Source organism: Hevea brasiliensis, chromosome 18 (genome assembly GCF_030052815.1).
Source record: "Hevea brasiliensis isolate MT/VB/25A 57/8 chromosome 18, ASM3005281v1, whole genome shotgun sequence".
NCBI classification, from domain to species: Eukaryota; Viridiplantae; Streptophyta; class Magnoliopsida; order Malpighiales; family Euphorbiaceae; genus Hevea; species Hevea brasiliensis.
Window position 1 is genome coordinate 42,844,160 of NC_079510.1, and position 19,847 is coordinate 42,864,006.

The window sequence follows — 19,847 nt, forward strand, 5'->3', positions numbered from 1 at the left end:
AGCCCCAACAAAAAAAATCCGTTACTCAATAACTATTAACTGAAGGGTCATCTCATATACTTGTGTTCTTGGGCAATCCTAAATAGTAAAATATCAAATACTCATTTTATCCATATAAAGGATTAACATCGCCATTACACCCCCCCTAATTATCAATTTTAATTTATAAAAAATATAACATTAAATCTACTTACCCTCGTTGAGGGACGAGGTGGGGTGCTTAACACCTTCCCCACCTGTATATGGACCCTGAACCTAGAATCTCTATTTTCAAAGTGGTTTTTTTTTTAAAAAAATTTATTTTTAAAAATGGTTTTCTTTAATTTTTCTCAAAATTAACGTGGTAACTCCTCACTTTTCCCACTTCGGTGAGAATCGTCCGGCGACCATAAAGTCCTTGCGATAGTAAGGAAAATTCTTTTTGTGCTTACCTTGCTACCAAATAATGTATAATTATGAAAAGTTTGAAAAAGTAACATCATTGTGTGCGACTTACAACTTCTTCATGCTTTCACCTGAATGATTAGGAACAGAGAATGAAGTCAGAGAATCTTTTCAACTGCGCTACAAAAAGTTCCATTCAATAATCAAATAGCCATTGTTAATGCGCAAGATAAGACATTCTGTTTCCTGGGAGTGGCAAATGCTCGTTGGTTGCATTTGCGTTCTTAAACTTGTTTATTGCAATGCTGTTTAACTTTGTTGAACCTTTTGCAAAGGATCGTATCAATTGGTGCATAAGCCTCGTGCTCATGCTCATGGGTTCACTACTTGGGATACTTTGCATTTACCTACAGGCAAAGATGCCTAAATGGGAAACAGATTCACCTCCATGTTTGGTGGAGTACAGCTATTACAAGAACTCTTCCCAGTGTTTGGAAGGAAATTGGAGAGAAATTAAACAAGTGCAATAAAGAGAAAAGAAAAGAAAAAAAAATTAATTTATTTTCTATTATTTAGATAGATTATTAGAATTGGAAAGAAATGCAATTTCTTTCTTGAAAAAAAAAGAGAGGAAATAACTATTATATTATTTTTTTTTCTTATGTCTATTATGTTGTAGAAGGACATTTTAGTGCATTACTATAAATTTCTCGCCATTTCTCTTTATTTCCCACTAATTTGGAGAGAAATAGTGTGGGTTAATTACAAAGAAGAGGAGAAATTTCATTTCTCCTCATTTCTTCTTATTTCTCTTCCTTTCTCTCTTTTACTTAATGTCCAAACAAAGGAATGAAAAGAAATCAAATTTATTTTTTTTTCTCTTCTCTCCATTTCCATCAATCCAAACAAAGCATTACTATCGGGTATTTCTCTGCATTATTAAAAAGTATTTGCTTTGATGCTATCTTCTAACCATTTGATGGATGATGAAAATTTTTTCTTCTCTTTCATGATAAAGAGGTTTATAGGTTAGAGCTAGAGAGGCAAAATGAAATAGACGTGATGTGATAATGGTTTAGTTAGAACAATGAGCTCCCAACCCTCTTCCTCGCGAAACCTCTCCCGTAAACCCTCATCTTCCACACACCTTAAACTCAGCCATGCTCAGAACTCTAGACAGACTCACCCTATTTCTATTATTCAGAGTATATACTTTGAGAACTTCCCCTCAGGCTGGGATGCTAGGTCGCTATGGTGTTCTTTTTCTCAATTAGGAAGAATAAATAATATTTACATCCCAAACAAACTCAGTCATAAGGGTAGACGGTTTGGGTTCATTTGCACATCATCGGATGGTTTTTATAGACTTTTGAATGCGATTAATGGAATACGGATTGGTTCATACAAGCTATGGGCCTTTAAGTCAAGATATGGTAGAGGCAAGGCAGAGAGGGGAAAGGTTAATGATACAAAGGAGAATAGACAGCTTCCTCGACAATGAGTGGGTGCAAAAGGAGAACAAGCAAAGAAAAGGCCTCCTCCTATTCAGAAGAAAGTTTATAGGAAAAATTCTCCTCCTACATTCCATAAAAATGTTCAAAAAGATATGAATGAAACCAGAACTGAGAAGGGAGTAGAGAAGGGTGTTGGGGAACTTTTTGATATTTGTCAAGGCAGGCCAAAGGATGGGGATGCTTTTCTAAGCTATATCATGAGTGGCCACTACACATTGCCTAAAGAGCTAAAAAAGGAGAACATGGATTAGTTAGCAAGATGTGCAGTGGCTACGGTACTGAATGTTCATAATATTGCTAATATGGAGGAATACATGATTAAGGAAGGTATTTTTTCAATCTCAGTGATACCAATGGGAGGTGATATTGTTCTTTTTATCTTTAAAGATCCAAAGTTCATGAGCAGCTTCATTGATTCCTCATCACTTAGTGACTGGTTCTCAAATATTAACCCTTGGAATGAGGTATTTACTTCTTAGAAAAGGCTAGTTTGGTTGAGGTTATTTGGTGTTCCTCCGAACTTATGGTTTAAGCACTTTGTTAGATGGATCGGGGGTATGTGTGGGGCCTTTAAAAATCCTCTTACATAAAAGAAATCACAGTTGAGTTTTACGAGAATATTATTATTAACAGATTCTTCTTCTGCTAGTGCTAAAACTATTGCTGTTGATGTTGAGAAAACTAGATTTCATGTTTTAATGGTTGAAGAGTGTTGCGGTAACAATGATTTTATTAGATTCTGTTATAACCAGAATGGCTTTAAGGAGCATAAAGCTGATATGGAAAATAGTCCTAATGAAGATGTTAGCAGTAGTTCTGGGCGAGCTAGCATATCTAACGAATTTGGGCTGTCAAATGCTTACTAGGAAGATGGAATTAAAGGTGATGCAATGCCTCCTTTCTCAAATTAGCAAACTCCATGTGATCCTTCACTACATCTTATAAGGTGCCCATTGGATGCCTCTCCCATTAGTGGTGATACTCGAGATAGCCACCCATGCAGCAGCTAACTCTCAATAAATGGGGCATTGAAATTTCCTTCTCATTATTGTAATGCAGGAGCTCAGAGTGATGACGCTTCAAAGAATGCCGATTTTTCCAATACCATGGGGGACGGGTGTTGTGCTTTTGAATTACAAATGCTGCCTTTGAGGCCCATACCACCAATACAGGTATCGGCACTTAATATTGAAGAATTTGAAAGTACACAGATGTTGCCAACTTTCCCTCCTCTATGTGATGACATTTTAATTTCAGCGGTGAACCCATCTAGGCCATGTTCCCCATCTAGGCTGATTTTTGTAGACCCTGTTCGAACCTCCTCTCTAACTAGTCTAAGATTATTGTCTAAGCCTGAAGAAAATGATGAGAAAGAAAGCCCAATTATTAATAGTAATCTTCCTCTTTCCCACTTTAAGGCTTTAAGACTTATCAAACAGCGATCAAAGGCTCGTAGACAGTTAATTGTTATATTGGATCTTTACCCCAAGCTGCGTCATGGTGGTAAGGTTCGTAGTAAAGAATTATTTAAAAAGTCTTTCATAGCCTCAAATAGTGAGATTAAAAGGATGAATAATATTCTTCGGGAAGCTTTGCCAACTCATCTGTTTGTTCCATCAGAATCAGAAATTACTAATGTGGATGTGTCTCTCTTGCCAGAAGCTGAAGCTGCTCTTACTATCCAAGGTGGAAAAGAGTTTGGCTTTATCTATGAAAGGGATGAAAGTTTATTAGTTAAGCATCTGACGCATCGAATCAATAATGACATTTCTCTATTTGAGCAAGAGAATTGAGGCTTCTTTTAATAAAATTTCTTATTTGTTGCTCTTTTATTTTTTTGGTTTTTAGCTTTGTTCAGTCTTTGTTGATTCTTAAAGATGTTTAGTATTTTAGCATGGAATGTGAGGAGTTGTGGGGGTGCTCATAAGAAATCCTTTTTGCGTAAAGTAATTCTGAAGCATAAGGTGGATTTGGTGGGGTTACTTAAAACAAAGTGTGGGGCTATTAGTCTTTCTTCTGTTAGGCAAATATGTGGTATGAGTAACGTAAGGTGTGTTTCTATGGATTCAGATGGTTCTTCTATAGGGTTTTTATTGCTTTGGAACAAAGATTGTTTTTTAGTTTCTTCAAGTGAATGCTTTCAACGTTGGATATTGATTAGAGGGTTATTTTCTATGAATAATTTTTCTACAGCTATTGCTGTTATTTATGCTCCTTATGGTGAGAATGAACATGCAATCTTATGGGATGAGATTCTACAAGTACTCAATTCAAAATCAGGGCCTTTGTTGTTAATTGTGGACTTCAATCAAGTATTAGATCTTGCTGATAGGAAAAATGGGTTTTTCTCTGTGTCAAGTATGAATAATTTCAGCTCTTCTGTCAATAATTTGGCTTTAGTAGATGTAGCACTTTCAGGGAAAAGTTTTACATGGTGCAACACGCTCTTAATGAGTTGAATTAATAGGGCCCTTATCTCTCATCATTGGTTATCTTCCTTTCCAAGAATTCGGCTAATGGCCCTTCCTAGAGGGTCTTCAGATCATAATCCCATTCTTCTCTATGAGGATCAACAAGATTGGGGGACTAAACCATTTCAGTTCTTGGATGCCTGGTGGACCTGGCCTGGATTTTTTGACATCATTAGGTCTTTCTGGGAAGAATTTTCTGCCACTAATAGTGGATCATCTCTTCCTTATAAATTGAAACTTCTTCGTCAAAGGCTTAAGGAATGGAATGACAATGTCTTTGGTAATGCTGATGCTACTCTTAAAAATATTCTAAAATCTCTCAATGACTTGGAAAATTGAGCTGAGGAGCAAGATCTCTCCTCTTCTAAAGTGTGTGCAATTCAGAAGTTGAATTGGGAAAAACATATCTGGTCCTCTCGTTGTGAAAGTATTTAGAGACAAAAATCTCGAATGTCTTGGTGCAAGTTAGGGGATTGTAACACGCGTTTCTTTTAAGCTCAATGCTCAAATTGATGGAGGAAGAATAGCATTTTGCGTGTTATGGAGAATTGTTGCCCTCTTACTGATTTATTTTCTATTAAGCAAGCTATTATTGGCCATTTTAAAGCTTGATTTTGCAAAATTCATGATTTCTATGGCTATGTCCTTGACCTGCCTTTCTCTCATATAAGTCCTGCTGATGCTGTTATGCTTGAGGCACCCTTTTCTCTTGATGAAATTAAATCGGTAGTTTGGCTTTGTGATTCCACTAAAGCTCCTAGCCCTGACGATGCTAATTTTAATTTTTATAAAAAGGCCTGGCTACTTATAAAAGATGTTTTGCTACATCTCTTTAATAAATTTCATGCTACTGCAAATCTACGATCTTCTATTCATTCTTCCTTTATAGCACTTGTTCCAAAGCTTTCGGTTGCATTGAGAGTTCAAGATTATCGCCCAATTAGTCTGATTCATGGGGTTTATAAAATAGTTACAAAGGTATTGGCTCTTAAGCTGAAATTGGTCCTGCCAAAAATTATCAATCATCATCAAAGTGCTTTTGTAAGTGGCAGGCAAATTCTTGATTGTTTTCTAATTGCCTTAAAAATCTTAGAATATCACAAGAAGAAGAGCAGGGGCTGTTTCCTTTTTAAAGTAGACTTTGCGAAGGCATTTGACTCAATTCTGTGGAGGCATCTTGACTATACTATGTTTGGGATGGGATTTGGTGCAAAGTGGAGGTCTTGGATTTTGCATTGTGCAACCAATGCCAAAGTTTCAATCTTGTTCAGTGGAAGTCTTATGGAAGAATTGGGCAATGGTCTTCATCAGGGCGATCCATTATCGCCATTTGTTTTTATAATGGCTGTAGAACCCTTATGTTTATTGATTCGGACAGCTTATACTTCAGGAAAATTGGAAAGGGTTTCAATTAGAGATGGTAATGTAGTTATCACTCATCAGCAATTTACTGATGATACTCTCTTTTTTACTCCACCTAATTTGGATTATGTAATTGAAATTTCTAGAATCTTAAGGTGCCTTGAGTTGATGTCTGGGCTTAGTGTGAATTTTCCATAAGAGTTTATTGTATGGCGTTAATGTCAGTGACTCTTACGTTTAGTTGGCTGTAAAATTGAGTTGTTGCAAGGTGGGCAAATTCTGCACTCATTATTTTGCCTTCCCTTTGGGAGTAGATGCAAGAAAGTATTGTACCTGGTTGCCAGTAATTCACAAAATTGAAGAAAAGCTTTCTTTTTGGAAGGGCAAATTACTTTTAATGGCTGGTAGGATTGTTTTAATTAAGTCATGCCTCTATAGTATGCTTATTTACTATTTGTCCATCTTCAAAATCCCAAAGTAAGTAGCCCAAAGAATTGAGAAGTTGATGTGTTCTTTCTTTTGGTCAAGTCATGCATCCTCACAAAATCTTCATTTGGTTAATTGGTGCACCTACTACAAGCAAAAGTTAATGGGGGTCTAAGCATCAAGGACATCCTACTCCACAACCAAGCTTTACTTTTCAAGTGGCTTTGGCATTTTGTTCACTCTCATGACTCTGTATGGGTGCGGACACTACAATCAAAATATAATTGTAATACCCCAAAATTTTAAATTTATTATTTTGTGAGTAATATTAATATTTTATTTTATTTAAATTTTAGGAAATAATTTGAAAATTTTCAAATTTTAGAAAACGGGTTTGATTCCCCAAAAATATAAAACTTTGATGATTTTTAAAAATTAATTTAAAGACCACGTGAAAAAACTAAAAATATATTTGGAGTCTACGAATTTTTCTGAGTTTTCTAGAATTTTTTCGAAATTTTTGGGCCTCTTTTTTGGTCCCAAGGCAGAGTAAAAATTCAAAATTTTGTATCTTGAATTGGACTAGCTGAATTGAACCGGACCGAATCGGACCGATCAAATCGGACCGGCCCTTTTCTTTTTCTTCTTCCTTCTCCCTCGAGAACCCGACCTCTCCTCCTTCCCCTCCCGTTTTCTCTCTCCTCCCTCACCCCCAGGCTGCTCCGCCGCCTCCCCAGCCTCCCCACCTTGTCGACGCGCCGCCCTGGTGCCTCCCCACGGCCGGCCGTCTTCCCAGGTGGCTAGAAAACGCGCACGAAAGCCTCCCTTGCTCGCGCGCGATGCTTCACCTTCTCGGCTGAAATCAGGCCGATCCGGCCATCGATTGGGCTAGGTCTTGTGTCAAATACCATCCACACCTCGAAAGCTTTCCATAGACACCAAGAACACTAAAATCCATCAAGCAGTTTGTCCAATTTTTGTCCGGGAAGTTTTAGCCCATTTTGATTTTTGGGCTAGATTTCTCGCAAACCGTGAACCCCACGAGAAAACCGAGAGTACCAGAGTGCTCCACTCGTCGAGAGCTTCCCGGTAATATAAATTTCAAAATTTTCTGACACTATTTTTCAGTGAGTCCCACGAAACTTCGTAGTGTTTTTTTGAGCATTAAATGAGCTTAGAAAATTTCGTAAAAATTATATACTAACCCCCGTATTGTGGGCTTCGTGTAGGTACCTTCAATTCGCTGAAATTCGACAGTTGTCCGAGTTTGTGAATTTCCGGTCAAACAGACCGGCTATCGAAAAAGTCTCCAAATTGGATCGAGATTTTGGCTACCCCACCATTGTCAGACGTCCCGAGCGCGTCCCCGAAGTCGGAATCGGCATAGGTAAACTCGAACCTTATTTTTTCATAATTTTCTAGTGCTTAAATGAGATTAAAAATCCATAAAATATTCGTGGTAGCTCAAAAAATTATGATTCTTTTTGCAATAGCCTGGTAATATTGCTAAGGACTGCGGGGCAAAGTTTTAGAATTTTTAGAGTTTATTTAGGTAGTTTTTGCAAAAAAGGTCAATTATAAGGACTAAACTGTAATTTTACATATTGTGATTGATGGCTGTTTGGATGGGCTCAGGAGGGGCTGTGTGATATGATTGAGTTGTGAATGTATGGTTGGTGGATATAGAAGTGTGTTTTAAACCCATTTGCAGGTTGGGTAGGCCCTAGGTATAGGGGAGACTCTGTCGGATTTTCGGTACGACTTAAGGCGTATTTGGTCTTTTCTTAGTTTGTATTGAGTTAATTGTATTAAATAATTGTAATAAAATTATCAGGTGAGCCGGGATAGCCTTCTTCCTTCGCCCAACCGCCACAGTGACTGCTGTCAAGTCTGTGAGTAAAATATTAATTTTAATTGTAATTTCGATATTATTATATGTTCAAGCATGCCCATGCATCACTTATATGTATATATCTATGTAGTTAAACTCTAGACACGTTTTATGTTGCATTCACAACTGTTAAAGTGCCATTGATGTTGTTGTGGTAATTTGGAGCAGTGTGCGTTCGTTAGCGTGCGTGTGATGTGGTGTTGGCTATGGATAGGACGGATAGACACGGCTTGAGATCTTCGCTGGGACCCGATCCTTCGGGGGTAGACACGGCTTGAGTTCTTCGCTGGGACCCCAATTTGGTTTATTAAGCGAAAGTCAGGTTTGAGTTCTTCGCTGGCACATGTTGGATTAAAGAGAGCTGTATAGGGGATCAGCTCCCATATATTTTATGATTTGACATTATTGGGTGCGTGAGTACTCCAAATTACCTTTTTGCTGTTATGATGTGAAAATATTGCTGATGTTACATTTCACTCTATAGGGTATATTAGCTTTAGATAGTTATAGAGATTATGGTTAAAATTGATATTTTACTCTCTGAGTGGAACGCTCACTCCTGTTCATTATTTTTCAAGCTACAGGAGGATTTTTGTTGTGGTTGACCTACTTTTCTCCTTCGCAAGTTGTTTGTTAATGTTTGTGTAATTCTATTAACTCCTAGAATTTCTGCATGTGTTAGAAATATTTATTTGATTTGGGTTTGTAATATAGTTATCATGTTAGACCTGTAAACTTATTATAATATGTATGTTTGATGGACTGGATGAGGGAGCTGAGCTCCCATTTATTTTTATGACATTTGAGTATGTGGAGGGTGAGTTGAGCTCCCCAGTTGATTATATATTGTGTTTACAGGTCGGGTGAGTCAAAAACTCCCCATTGAAAGGTCCACTTTATGGCCGGACTCTGTCTGATTGAATTCTTGAAATTAGGCCCTAAATGGGCCTTAGAGTTGGGTTAAGGAATAGTTAGGCTTACTACAGGCCTCGGGGCCTTTAGGCTGGCCCAGGTCCTAGTGCCGGTTTGACCCATAGGTTGGGTCATGAAAAATGTGGTATCAGAGCTTAGGCTCTAGATTCATAGGGAAAAATTGTCTAAAGTGTTGGGAAGAGTCTAATAAGAGTCACATGCGGAAAATAGGGTCCACATTCATCTTGCATTGTCATCTTTGCTTTTAGTTTCTGCTTTATGTATTGTGTGTAAATATGAGTCTATAGGGCTGTGTAATATGCAGTTTTGAATTTTGTGGGCTAATGCTACTGAATTTAAGGAAAATGCATAGAAGCAAAAGAGCTGCCACAGCACCAGAACCAGATGTGCCTTACAAGGTGTCAGCACAGAATGAGGCGCCTGCCCCGAGGAAGCGGGGTAGGAGGCCTAGAGCTGCTCAAGTAGAAGAGCAGCTGCCACCAGTTCAGGGTCAGTCTTTAATGGCACAGGGTCCCATGGACCCAATGGCAGCTACTCTAGCTGGTTTGCAGAGAATCATCGATAGTACATGGTCCACTCTCCCCAGCAGTAGCAATTCACTGCACCAAGAGGGGAACCTTATAAACAAATAATCAATTACAAGAAGTTGGTGCTTGGTACTTATGATGTGTCATATGATGCTTATCAATTTTTGGATTCCTACAGACAGGTAGGAACAGAGTTGCAATTGACTGATAGAAGACTTATAGAGTGTATGCAGGATGTCATGGGGCCTATGCCTAGACAATGGATAAATGACTACATATTACCTCGGGTTGAAAGTTTATTATGGACCCAGTTTTGTGGAACTGTTTGTCAACCGGTTTGTACCATAAAGTTTTAGAGATCAAAAGCAATGAGTCTTTAAGGCCTTAAGGCAGAATGGCAAGTCTGTAGATGAATATACTACAGAATTTCTGGAACTGAGCAGGTATGCCCCTACAGCAGTAGCTACATAAACTATGAAGGTGAAGAGGTTCCTAAAGGGGCTTGACAGGAGGTATGCAAACCTAGCCATGATGTCTGATCAGTCTTTTGATATGAAAGTTGATCGAGCCAGACAGATTGAGATTAGCTATGTTGTGGATGACGGCGAAAGAGTAAAGAAAAATAGAGCAGAGGGTTCTTCAGGTGTTCCCCACATGGGTGCTCTAGATAGCGGAGGCCAGAGTAATTACAGAGGAAGAAGTAGGAACAAGAAGAGTGGTTTTAGACACAAATCTCGAGGATTCAGATCAGGGTACGGATCCAGCAGTGGTCATAGTTTAGGACACAGCAGTTCTGGGTCTGGTTCAGGATCCTCCTTTGCACCTTGTGCACAGTGTGGAAGAGGAAATTCAGGGCCTTGTATGATGGGTTCAGAAGTATGCTTCAGATGTGGCCAACAAGATCACTTTACTAGGGAATGCCTTGTGTTTAGCGAGCCACAGATGGGGTCAAAGGGTTCTGTTGCAAATGTTCCTCGTCAGTTGTATCCTGGTGCTTCCAAAGATGGCAGCAGTGCAATTCGATACCAGGTCGAGGACAAGGGGGACGTGGATTTGGAGGCATATCAAGAGGTAGAAATCAGTATCAGGGTTCTGCCACCTAGGGTAGGGGTCAAGCTCAGGTTTTTACCCTGACCCACCAAGATGCTCAGGCTTCCAATGTAGTTGTGGCAGGTATTCTTTTAGTCTATTCCTATGAGGCTCGTGTTTTCATAGATCTGGGTGCTACGCACTCATTTGCCTCCCTTGTGTTTGCCATGAGATTGGGTAGGAACCCTACAACTTTAGAATGCCCTTTGTCTGTAGCTACCCCACTTAGTGACAACATAGATATAGACATGGTTTTTTCGAGTAGCCTAGTAGTAATGGATGGAAAGATCCTCCCAGCAGACTTGGTTCCTCTACTAGTAATGGATTTCGATGTAATTTTAGGAATGGATTGGTTGGCAACTCATTATGCCACTTTAGACTGCAAGAACAAAAAGTTGTATTTCCACATACCTGGTGTGGAAGAGTTTAGCTTTGACAGTGACAGGAGCGTGGCTCCATATAATTTGGTGTCAGCAATTAGTGCTAGAAAAATATTGAGGCGTGGATATCAAGGGTATTTGGCATTGGTGAGAGATACATCTATAGAAGGTGTCAATATGGAAAATGTTCCTGTTGTCAAAGAATTCATGGATGTCTTCTCTGAGGAGCTTCCAGGGTTCCCACCAGGAAGGGAAATAGAGTTCTGCATTGATGTTGTGCCAGGTACAAACCCCATATCAATGCCGCCTTACAGGATGGCACCAGCAGAATTGAAAGAGCTGAAGGAGCAACTATAGGAGTGGACAAGGGTTTCACACGTCCGAGTACTTCACCCTGGGGCGCTCCTGTTTTATTTGTGAGAAAGAAAGATGGGTCATTGAGGTTGCGTATTGACTATAGACAGCTGAACAAGGTGACTGTGAAGAACAAGTATCCACTTCCTCGGATCGATGATCTGTTTGATCAGCTCCAAGGGGCTAGATTCTTTTTCAAGATAGACCTGCGATCAGGCTACCATTAGTTGAGAATTAGGAATGAGGATGTGTCCAAAACAACATTCAGGACAAAATATGATCATTATGAGTTCTTGGTGATGTCTTTTGGACTTACTAATGCACCAGCAGTCTTCATGGACTTGATGAACAGGGTGTTTAGGCCATTCTTGGACCGTTTTGTCATCGTATTCATAGATGACATTTTGGTATACTCTCGGACCGAGGAAGAACACGTGTGGCACTTGAGGATGGTGTTGCAGACTTTGAGGGAGCACCAGCTATATGCCAAATTTTCAAAATGTGAATTTTGGCTAGAAAGCATCTCATTCTTGGGACACGTGGTTTCTAGTGAAGGTATTCAAGTGGATCCCAAGAAAATTGAAACTCTGACTGATTGGCTTAGGCCTATAACAGTCACTGAGGTGCGAAGTTTTCTGGGTCTAGCTGGCTACTATAGGCGTTTTGTGCAGGATTTTTCCAGGATAGCGGCTTCCCTAACTAAGTTAACTCGGAAGAATGTTCCATTCATTTGGACAGATGACTGTGAGGAGAGTTTCCACAAGCTTAAGGAGTGTCTAACCACCGCCTCGATATTGACACTACCGATGAGTGGGGAAGGATATATCGTGCACTGTGATGCCTCTAGAGTTGGCTTAGGGTGTGTTTAGATGTAGAATGGAAAAGTAGTGGCTTATGCTTTAAGGCAGCTAAAGAGGCATGAGTAGAACTACCCCACCCATGATTTAGAAATGGAGGCTGTAGTCTTTGCACTAAAGATTTGGAGACACTACATGTATGGTGAAGTGTGCGAGATATACACCGACCATAAGAGTTTGAAGTATATCTTCCAATAGAGGGATTTAAATTTGAGACAGAGGAGATGGATGGAGCTTCTGAAGGACTATGATTGTACCATCCAGAACCACACTGGGAAGGCCAATGTAGTAGCAGATGCTTTGAGCAGAAAATCTTCTGGCAGCTTGGCGCACATATCAGCAGAGAAGAGACCGTTGATTTAGAAAGTACATGAGTTGATGGATCAAGGTTTAATCCTAGATCTTTCAGATGAGGGGGTATTGTTGGCCTATTTTTTAGTGAGGCCAGACTTGCGAGATAGAGTCAGAGTTTCCCAGTACAGAGACTAACAATTGATGAAGATCATAGAAAGAGTATAGTAGGGTGAAGGTGGTGAGTTTGGATTTGCCAATGATGGCGCCCTTATGCAAGGTTCCAGGATATGTGTGCCCGACGTGGACAATCTCAGAAATGAAATCAAGCGAAAGGCACACTATACACTGTACAATGTCCACCCAGGCTCCACCAAGATGTACCATGATGTGAAAGATAGCTATTGGTGGAATGGCATGAAGAGAGACATAGCAGACTTTGTATCCAAGTGCTTGACTTGTCAGAAGGTGAAGTTTGAACACCAGAGGCCGTTAGGGAAGCTGCAAGAGCTCCCTATACTAGAATGGAAGTGGGAGATGATTACTATGGATTTTGTGACTGGGTTACCTCGTACCACATGAGGATATGATTCGATATGGGTAATTGTAGATCGCCTGACTAAATCAGCTCACTTCTTACCTGTGAAGACCACATATTCTGTTGCACAGTACGTCCGGCTCTACATTTGAGAAATAGTCAGATTGCATGGAGTTCTTGCTTTCATAATATCTGACAAAAGACACTAGTTCACTTCTTGATTTTGGAGGAAGTTGCAGGAGGCACTTAGCACACAGTTGAACTCTAGTACCGCTTTCCACCCTCAGACAGACGGACAGTCCGAAAGGATAATCCAAACACTAAAAGACATGCTTTGCATGAGTGTTTTGGATTTTGGAGGTCAATGGGATGATCAGCTACCTTTGGTGGAGTTTGCCTACAACAACAGTTATCATTCCAGCATAGGGATGGCACCCTATGAGGCACTATATGGAAGAAAGTGTAGGTCTCCTCTGTGTTAGATGGAAATGGGAGAAGCGAAGGTGCATGATGTAGATCTAGTGCAGTACACTTCAGAGATAGTTCCTTTAATCAGGGAATGATTGAAAACAGCTTTCAGTAGGCAGAAGAGTTATGCAGACCCTAGACGGAGGGATGTAGAGTTTGTAGTGGGCGACTATGTATTCCTAAAGGTTTCTCCGATGAAGGGAGTCATGAGATTTGAAAAGAAGGGCAAGTTGGCACCTCGGTATATTGGACCTTTTGAGGTTACTGATAGAGTTGGAGCAGTTGCCTACCGGTTGGAGCTACCACCCAACCTTTCTCATGTTCATCCTGTATTCCACATCTCCATGCTCATGAAATACATACCTGATCCTTCTCATATGCTACAGCCGAATGTAATAAAGCTGAAAGAAAATCTGACATTTGAGGAGCAACCTGTAGCCATAGTGGACCACTAAGTGAGGCAGCTAAGATCAAAACAGATCCCTATGGTTAAGGTTTTGTGGAGGAGCCAGTCAGTGGAAGAGTGCTCCTGGGAGTCAGAGCGGGATATGCGTAGTAAGTACCCTTATCTATTCAATGTGTAATTCTGTACTTTATTCTGCCTTGTGTAAAATTCGAGGATGAATTTTCTGTAAGGGAGGAAGAATGTAACACCCCAAATTTTTAAATTTATTATTTTGTATTAATATTTTATTTTATTTAAATTTTAGGAAATTATTTGAAATTTTTTGGATTTTAGAAATCAGGTTTGATTCCCCAAAAATATAAAACTTTGATGATTTTTAAAAATTAATTTAAAGACCACGTGGTAAAACTAAAAATATATTTGGAGTCTATGAATTTTTCTGAGTTTTCTAGAATTTTTTCAGAATTTTCAGTATGAATGTGAAATTTCATTAGCTACGGGCAATTCCATCTTCTCTCTATGGAGCAACATTTAATCTTCAATTAAATCTGCAGATTCTAATTTTCTTCCTCTTGAGCAAATTTAGTTTGTTATTGGTAATGGATGCATAATTCAATTTTGGCATGACAAGTGGGTTCCAAACTTGGCTCTCAAATTTTCTTTCAGCAGGTTATTTAATCTCTCATTAAATCAAGATGTTGTGGTTAATGATATGGGTTCTTGGGTTAATGGCAATTGGGTGTGGAATTTTTCATGGCATCATAATTTATATGACTAGAAAACTCATTTATTGGTAGAACTTCTGGCTCTTATTAGTTCTATACAGCCTTATTCTTCTAGTGTGGATAAATTAATTTGGCAGCCTGCGAAGAATGGAGCTTTTTAGTTAAATCATTTTATAACTGCCTTCTTAGAGCTTCATTTGAATCATTTGATTGTTTTCCAAATGTTTGGTTAGGACTTGCCCCCCCTAAAATTGAAATCTTGACCTAGTTGTCTTGCCATGAGAGGCTCTGTTCCAAGGATTGGTTGTGTCATCTTGGCATAATTCCCCTTTCTCAAAATGTTTGCCTGAGGTGCAATAAGGAAGTAGAAACAGTTTCACATATATTTCTTTCATGTACCTTTTCTTGGTTTGTATGGTGCTGGTTTTTAAAGTGGTGGGGAATTTATTTTTATGTTCCTAAATCAGTTGCATTACTTTTTCTTGAATGGAGATCAGTGGTTCTTGGAAAATTTCAAACAAAGTTCTGGAATTCTCTCTTTTTTGCAATTCTATGGCCATTATGGATTGCCAGGAACCAGAAAGTTTTTGAAGATAAAGACTCTTCTATAACTGATATTTGTAGCATCATTCTATATTGAGTTTCAATTTGGTTGAAGGCTTTGGACCCAAGCTTTCGTTACACTGGTCAAGAATCATTACTTCATCCATCTTCTATCAAGCTTTGGTCTAATCCACCAATGGTTTGACTTGTAGTATCTTGGAGTCCACCTAATCTCAATTGTCTCAAATGGAATGTAAACGACTCATCCTTAGGGAAGCCTGGTCCATGTGCCATTGGTGGCATGTTGTACAATTCATTTGATACTTTTCTTTGTATGTTTTCTTGCCTTGCAGGTGTGGAGGATTCAAACTCAGCTGAATTTTTAGCTATTGAGAAGGCCCTTTCAATTTTGTCAGCAAGAGTGGATATTTGGTCCTCTTCTCTTGGTATCACAATTGAATTAGATTCCAAGGTTGCTATTTTATGGGTGGTTCAAAATCAAAATTTGGTCCATTGGCGGTTATATGGTACCTATAATTCAATTTGTAGCAAAATGGGAATTTTACCTTTTGTTACAGTTATCTATTCTTCAAGGAAAACCAATTTCATAGCAGATACATTGGCAAAATAGGGCATTCATCGTAGTGAAGATTTTATTGCTTGGTTGTGGTGCCCCTTTGATTTTTGTTGATTTTGGATTACTTTTCTGGAGTTTGGCATCCCCTTCTTTTATATTTGATACGCATCTGTCTTGCTGATAATGGTTCTATCTTTCATGAGATTTTTTAGCATTTATGCAGCTGTTTTCATGTCATTTTGTTCAAGTTGCAGGTCAGCTATGTTTAGTTGTATTTCATTTAGCTTTATTTAGGTTTTTGATTTGTTTGCATCATTTTTTTTTTTTGACCTTCTGGGTTGTTAGTTTTGCTCTTAGATTGTTTATTTTGTCTTTTTCAAATTTTTTTCACTTAGCATGATACATCCTAGTTTGGGTGTATTGGGGTTGGCCTGGGTTAGTTAGATGTTCCCATGCTAAGTTTTTCCTAGATTTCCTAATTAATAAAAATTTTGCTTGTAAAAAAAAAAAAAGGAGGTTTGTAGGTACAAAAGTTAAGCTAGTGCATTTAGTTTACGCCTTAAAAGTGTCATTCAACAGTCATTACTCATCCCTGAATGTTTATATGAAAATTTAGAAAATTTTTTGCCTAGATTAGGTCTACATGGTAGACTGAGTCTAAATAAAAATTTTCTGAAAATTTATACATATTAATAAACTCAGTCAATGGTGTAGCTTAAAAGGAAGTTCTGCATTAAGAATCTTGAATTTTTTTTCTATGAGAAAATCGAAATGCCAATTATTCATCTTCTTTTTGTGGGGACTCGTTATAGTCTAGTTCTGTTGAATAATAATATCAAGCACACACACAGAATAAACAAAAGACAATCAAAAAATAAAGAACATAGATTTTATGTGGTTTAGCAATGAGCTTATGTCCATGGAGCTACTACAATCTTTTACTACGAGAAAAAAATTCAGCAATATATCATTTTAGCATTTCCTATATATATAGCTGGCTAGCATCACTGGTACCCAAAATACAATGATGTCTCTACCCATAATAATAATGCCCTGACTCAAAAAAAATACCATACCCTCCATGCACAGCGTCCCCTCCATTTTGGGCTTTAAGTGTTCAGTAATACTCTTGATATGCGCCACTTTAATTTAATAGGTTATACATTTTAATCAACCAGAATGTGCAAAGAAACTGTCTAAGGCACAGAGCAAAAACCAGTATGATCTTTTAAGTCATATATGGTCAGGTTTACAAGTCTATGTTAAATCCACAATATCTGGGAGGGGTGAGCATTCGGTTCAAACCGAATCAAACTAAATCGAATCAAATTAAATTATGAAAACTAAATTACATATTTTAGAAATTGAATCGAACCAAAATGGATGAAAAATCAAATCGAATCGAACCTTTCTATTTCGATTCGGTTTGGTTCAAACAGATCGATTTTGATTTTTGATTAATTTTTAAATTTAGACTTGATTTTTAAGTTATTTGATCTAATTTTGACTTTGGTTTAAACCTAATAAACATTAATCAATAAAATTAAATAATTTATATATATATAATTAAATATAATTTATAAATTCCTCATAAAAATAAACCAATTCAAAAATCGATTCGGTTTGATTTGATTCAATTTGAATATATAAAATTACTATTCTATTTGATTCGGTTTAATTGATTTTTGAATCTTCAAAACAAAATTGAACCGAAATAACCAAAATTTTTATAATAAAAATTGAACCGAACATATTAAATTTTAAAACCGAATCGATTGAATCGAATTGACTAAGTTCGGTTCAATTTTTCGATTCAAACTGAAATCTGCTCACCCCTAATATCTGGTGCAAGTTTATATATCAACCCAGATGAGTACATACGAATTTCTCTCTTGCATGCTAACATGATGCATTAATGATTTCAACAATACATCTCGACTCAAATATGGCCTTTCCCTTCAACGTTCAGCACTTCCTTGATCCAATAGGGCATGGCATTAACCTTTATGTAAATGGAATAACCATCTATGTGTTTCATTGTTTAGATTCTTTTCTTATCCAGAATGTATACTTCTAATGACTTTGGCAGTCAAAACCATCAAATTTGCATTGCGGAATTGTTCGAGTTAAGTTAGCATAGACAATTCTCATTTCTCGGGGGTAAATTGCAATTGTGACATCTAATGTGTTATTTTGACCCATTTTTTCCAGAGACAAATGGTTAGTGTTTTAAAGGGAAAGATTAATGAGGTGATTGCTGCGAAGTTGGAATTCAACTATCTTCCCATTGCTTTGAATAAATTTCATCTCGCAACTTTGGGATGTTCAGTTGGACCAAACACCTTTTTTTTACGTCCAAGATTTACCAGAAGCTATCAAACAATAATATCAGCTGCAGTTCTTTGCATCTTAAATTCTAGAATTCTAAGTTTTTTTGAGTGATCAAGCAATGAATGACTTCAACACTCTGTTTACCTCTCTCCCACAAGAAAGGCAGTATTTCACAGTAGGGTTTCCTGGTTCTTTCTATGATAGATTGCTTCCCAAGTCCTCTCGCAATTTTTTGCATTACTCTATAGCACTCCGCTGGCTATCTAAGGTGCCAGAAGAGTTGTTGGATGAGTACTCTCATACATGGAACAAAAAGGGTTCACTACACAAATGCTCCAAATGAAGTAGTCAATGCTTATTCATCTAAATTTGCCAAGGACATTGGAAAATTTTTTGAATGATATATCTGAAGAACTTGTGACTGGGGGGATGATGACATTTGTTACACTAGGTATCCCCAATGGAATGTCTTTTTCTAAGTTACCTAATTGCTTGCTATTTGAATGCATGGTGTTCAGCATTTTGGATAAAGGTGAAAGAGTTAAGGTGATGATCAACTTATATTTTCAAGTGTTATTTTTATGTGGCCTGAATTTTGGATATGTTTTTGTGAATCCGAATTGTGTCCCGACCTGAAAGTTTCGTGTTGTGACCTGGTTATGATAAAAAGTGAGGTCTGTGGTAATATGGACCAATATAAATATTATAATATTTTACCATTTGCATTAGAGTTGTGAGCTATTCAGAAAAACACTAGGGTTAGGATTTAAGAATTTTGAGTGATTTTATATTATTCTTTTCATTATAGTGAAACTTTTTCTCTCATCTTGCCCGTAAACGTAGACCTTAAAGTCGAATCATGTAAATTCTATATTATTATTTTCTTTTTTCTATACTATATGATTATGCCATTGTGTGTGCGCATTAAATTTGCGTGTTTGCTAACATCAAGATTAGCCTTGCTATATATAATAGTTTACATTTGTAATTATTTTAATATTTTAGACAAATTTGGGGTTTTTGATTCAGTTTTAGAAGTCTGTCTAGGAAGAATTAGGGGTGTGCAAATAGTCGGTTCGGTTTCGAACCTATAAATGTCACACCTTACCCCTCTGTAAGGCATAACATGATCCCGTAGAATACTTAATGAACTACCGAACTTCACCTACCAATAACTCATTAAGTACCCTACAAGGGATTTTAAAACAATTTTCTTACATTTTGGAAGTGGAAAGCATTTTAGTGAGAATTAAAAACCATTTATTTAAAGCTTAAATACTAGTAAAAAATTTTGTCCCTTTTAATTTTGCCGCAAATTTTATAAAAATTTTGACAGAGTTCCGTTTGCAATTGGAGAAAACAGTTCTTCAAATACCTAAAAAAAAGTACTTCCAAAAATTTTCTCAACTCTCAACCTTCAATAAATCTCAATCAACTCAATTCAATGCACTTCAAAATAATTTCACAATACAAATCAAGATTTATCATCTCAAAGCATTTAATATCTCCATTCAGACTTGCCATAGTCTTGCGACTTAAGGCATCAGCCACAACATTAGCTTTCCCTGGCTGATAGTCTATCAGACAATCATAGTCTTTTATTAACTCTAACCATCTCCTCTGTCTCAAATTCAACTCTTTTTGGGTGCCCAAATACTTCAAACTCTTATGATCTGTGTAGATATAGCACTTCTCCCCATACAAATAATGTCTCCAGATCTTAAGAGCAAACACAATAGCTGCAAGCTCCAAATCATGTGTTGGATAATTTCTCTCATGC

At 37.7% G+C, this 19,847-nt stretch overlaps 1 pseudogene; it reads left to right on the forward strand.

Moving 5' to 3' along the window:
• Positions 1–803: 803 nt before the first annotated feature.
• LOC131175887 (loganic acid O-methyltransferase-like) lies at positions 804–18,703 on the forward strand (annotated as a pseudogene).
• The last annotated feature ends 1,144 nt before the right edge of the window (positions 18,704–19,847 follow it).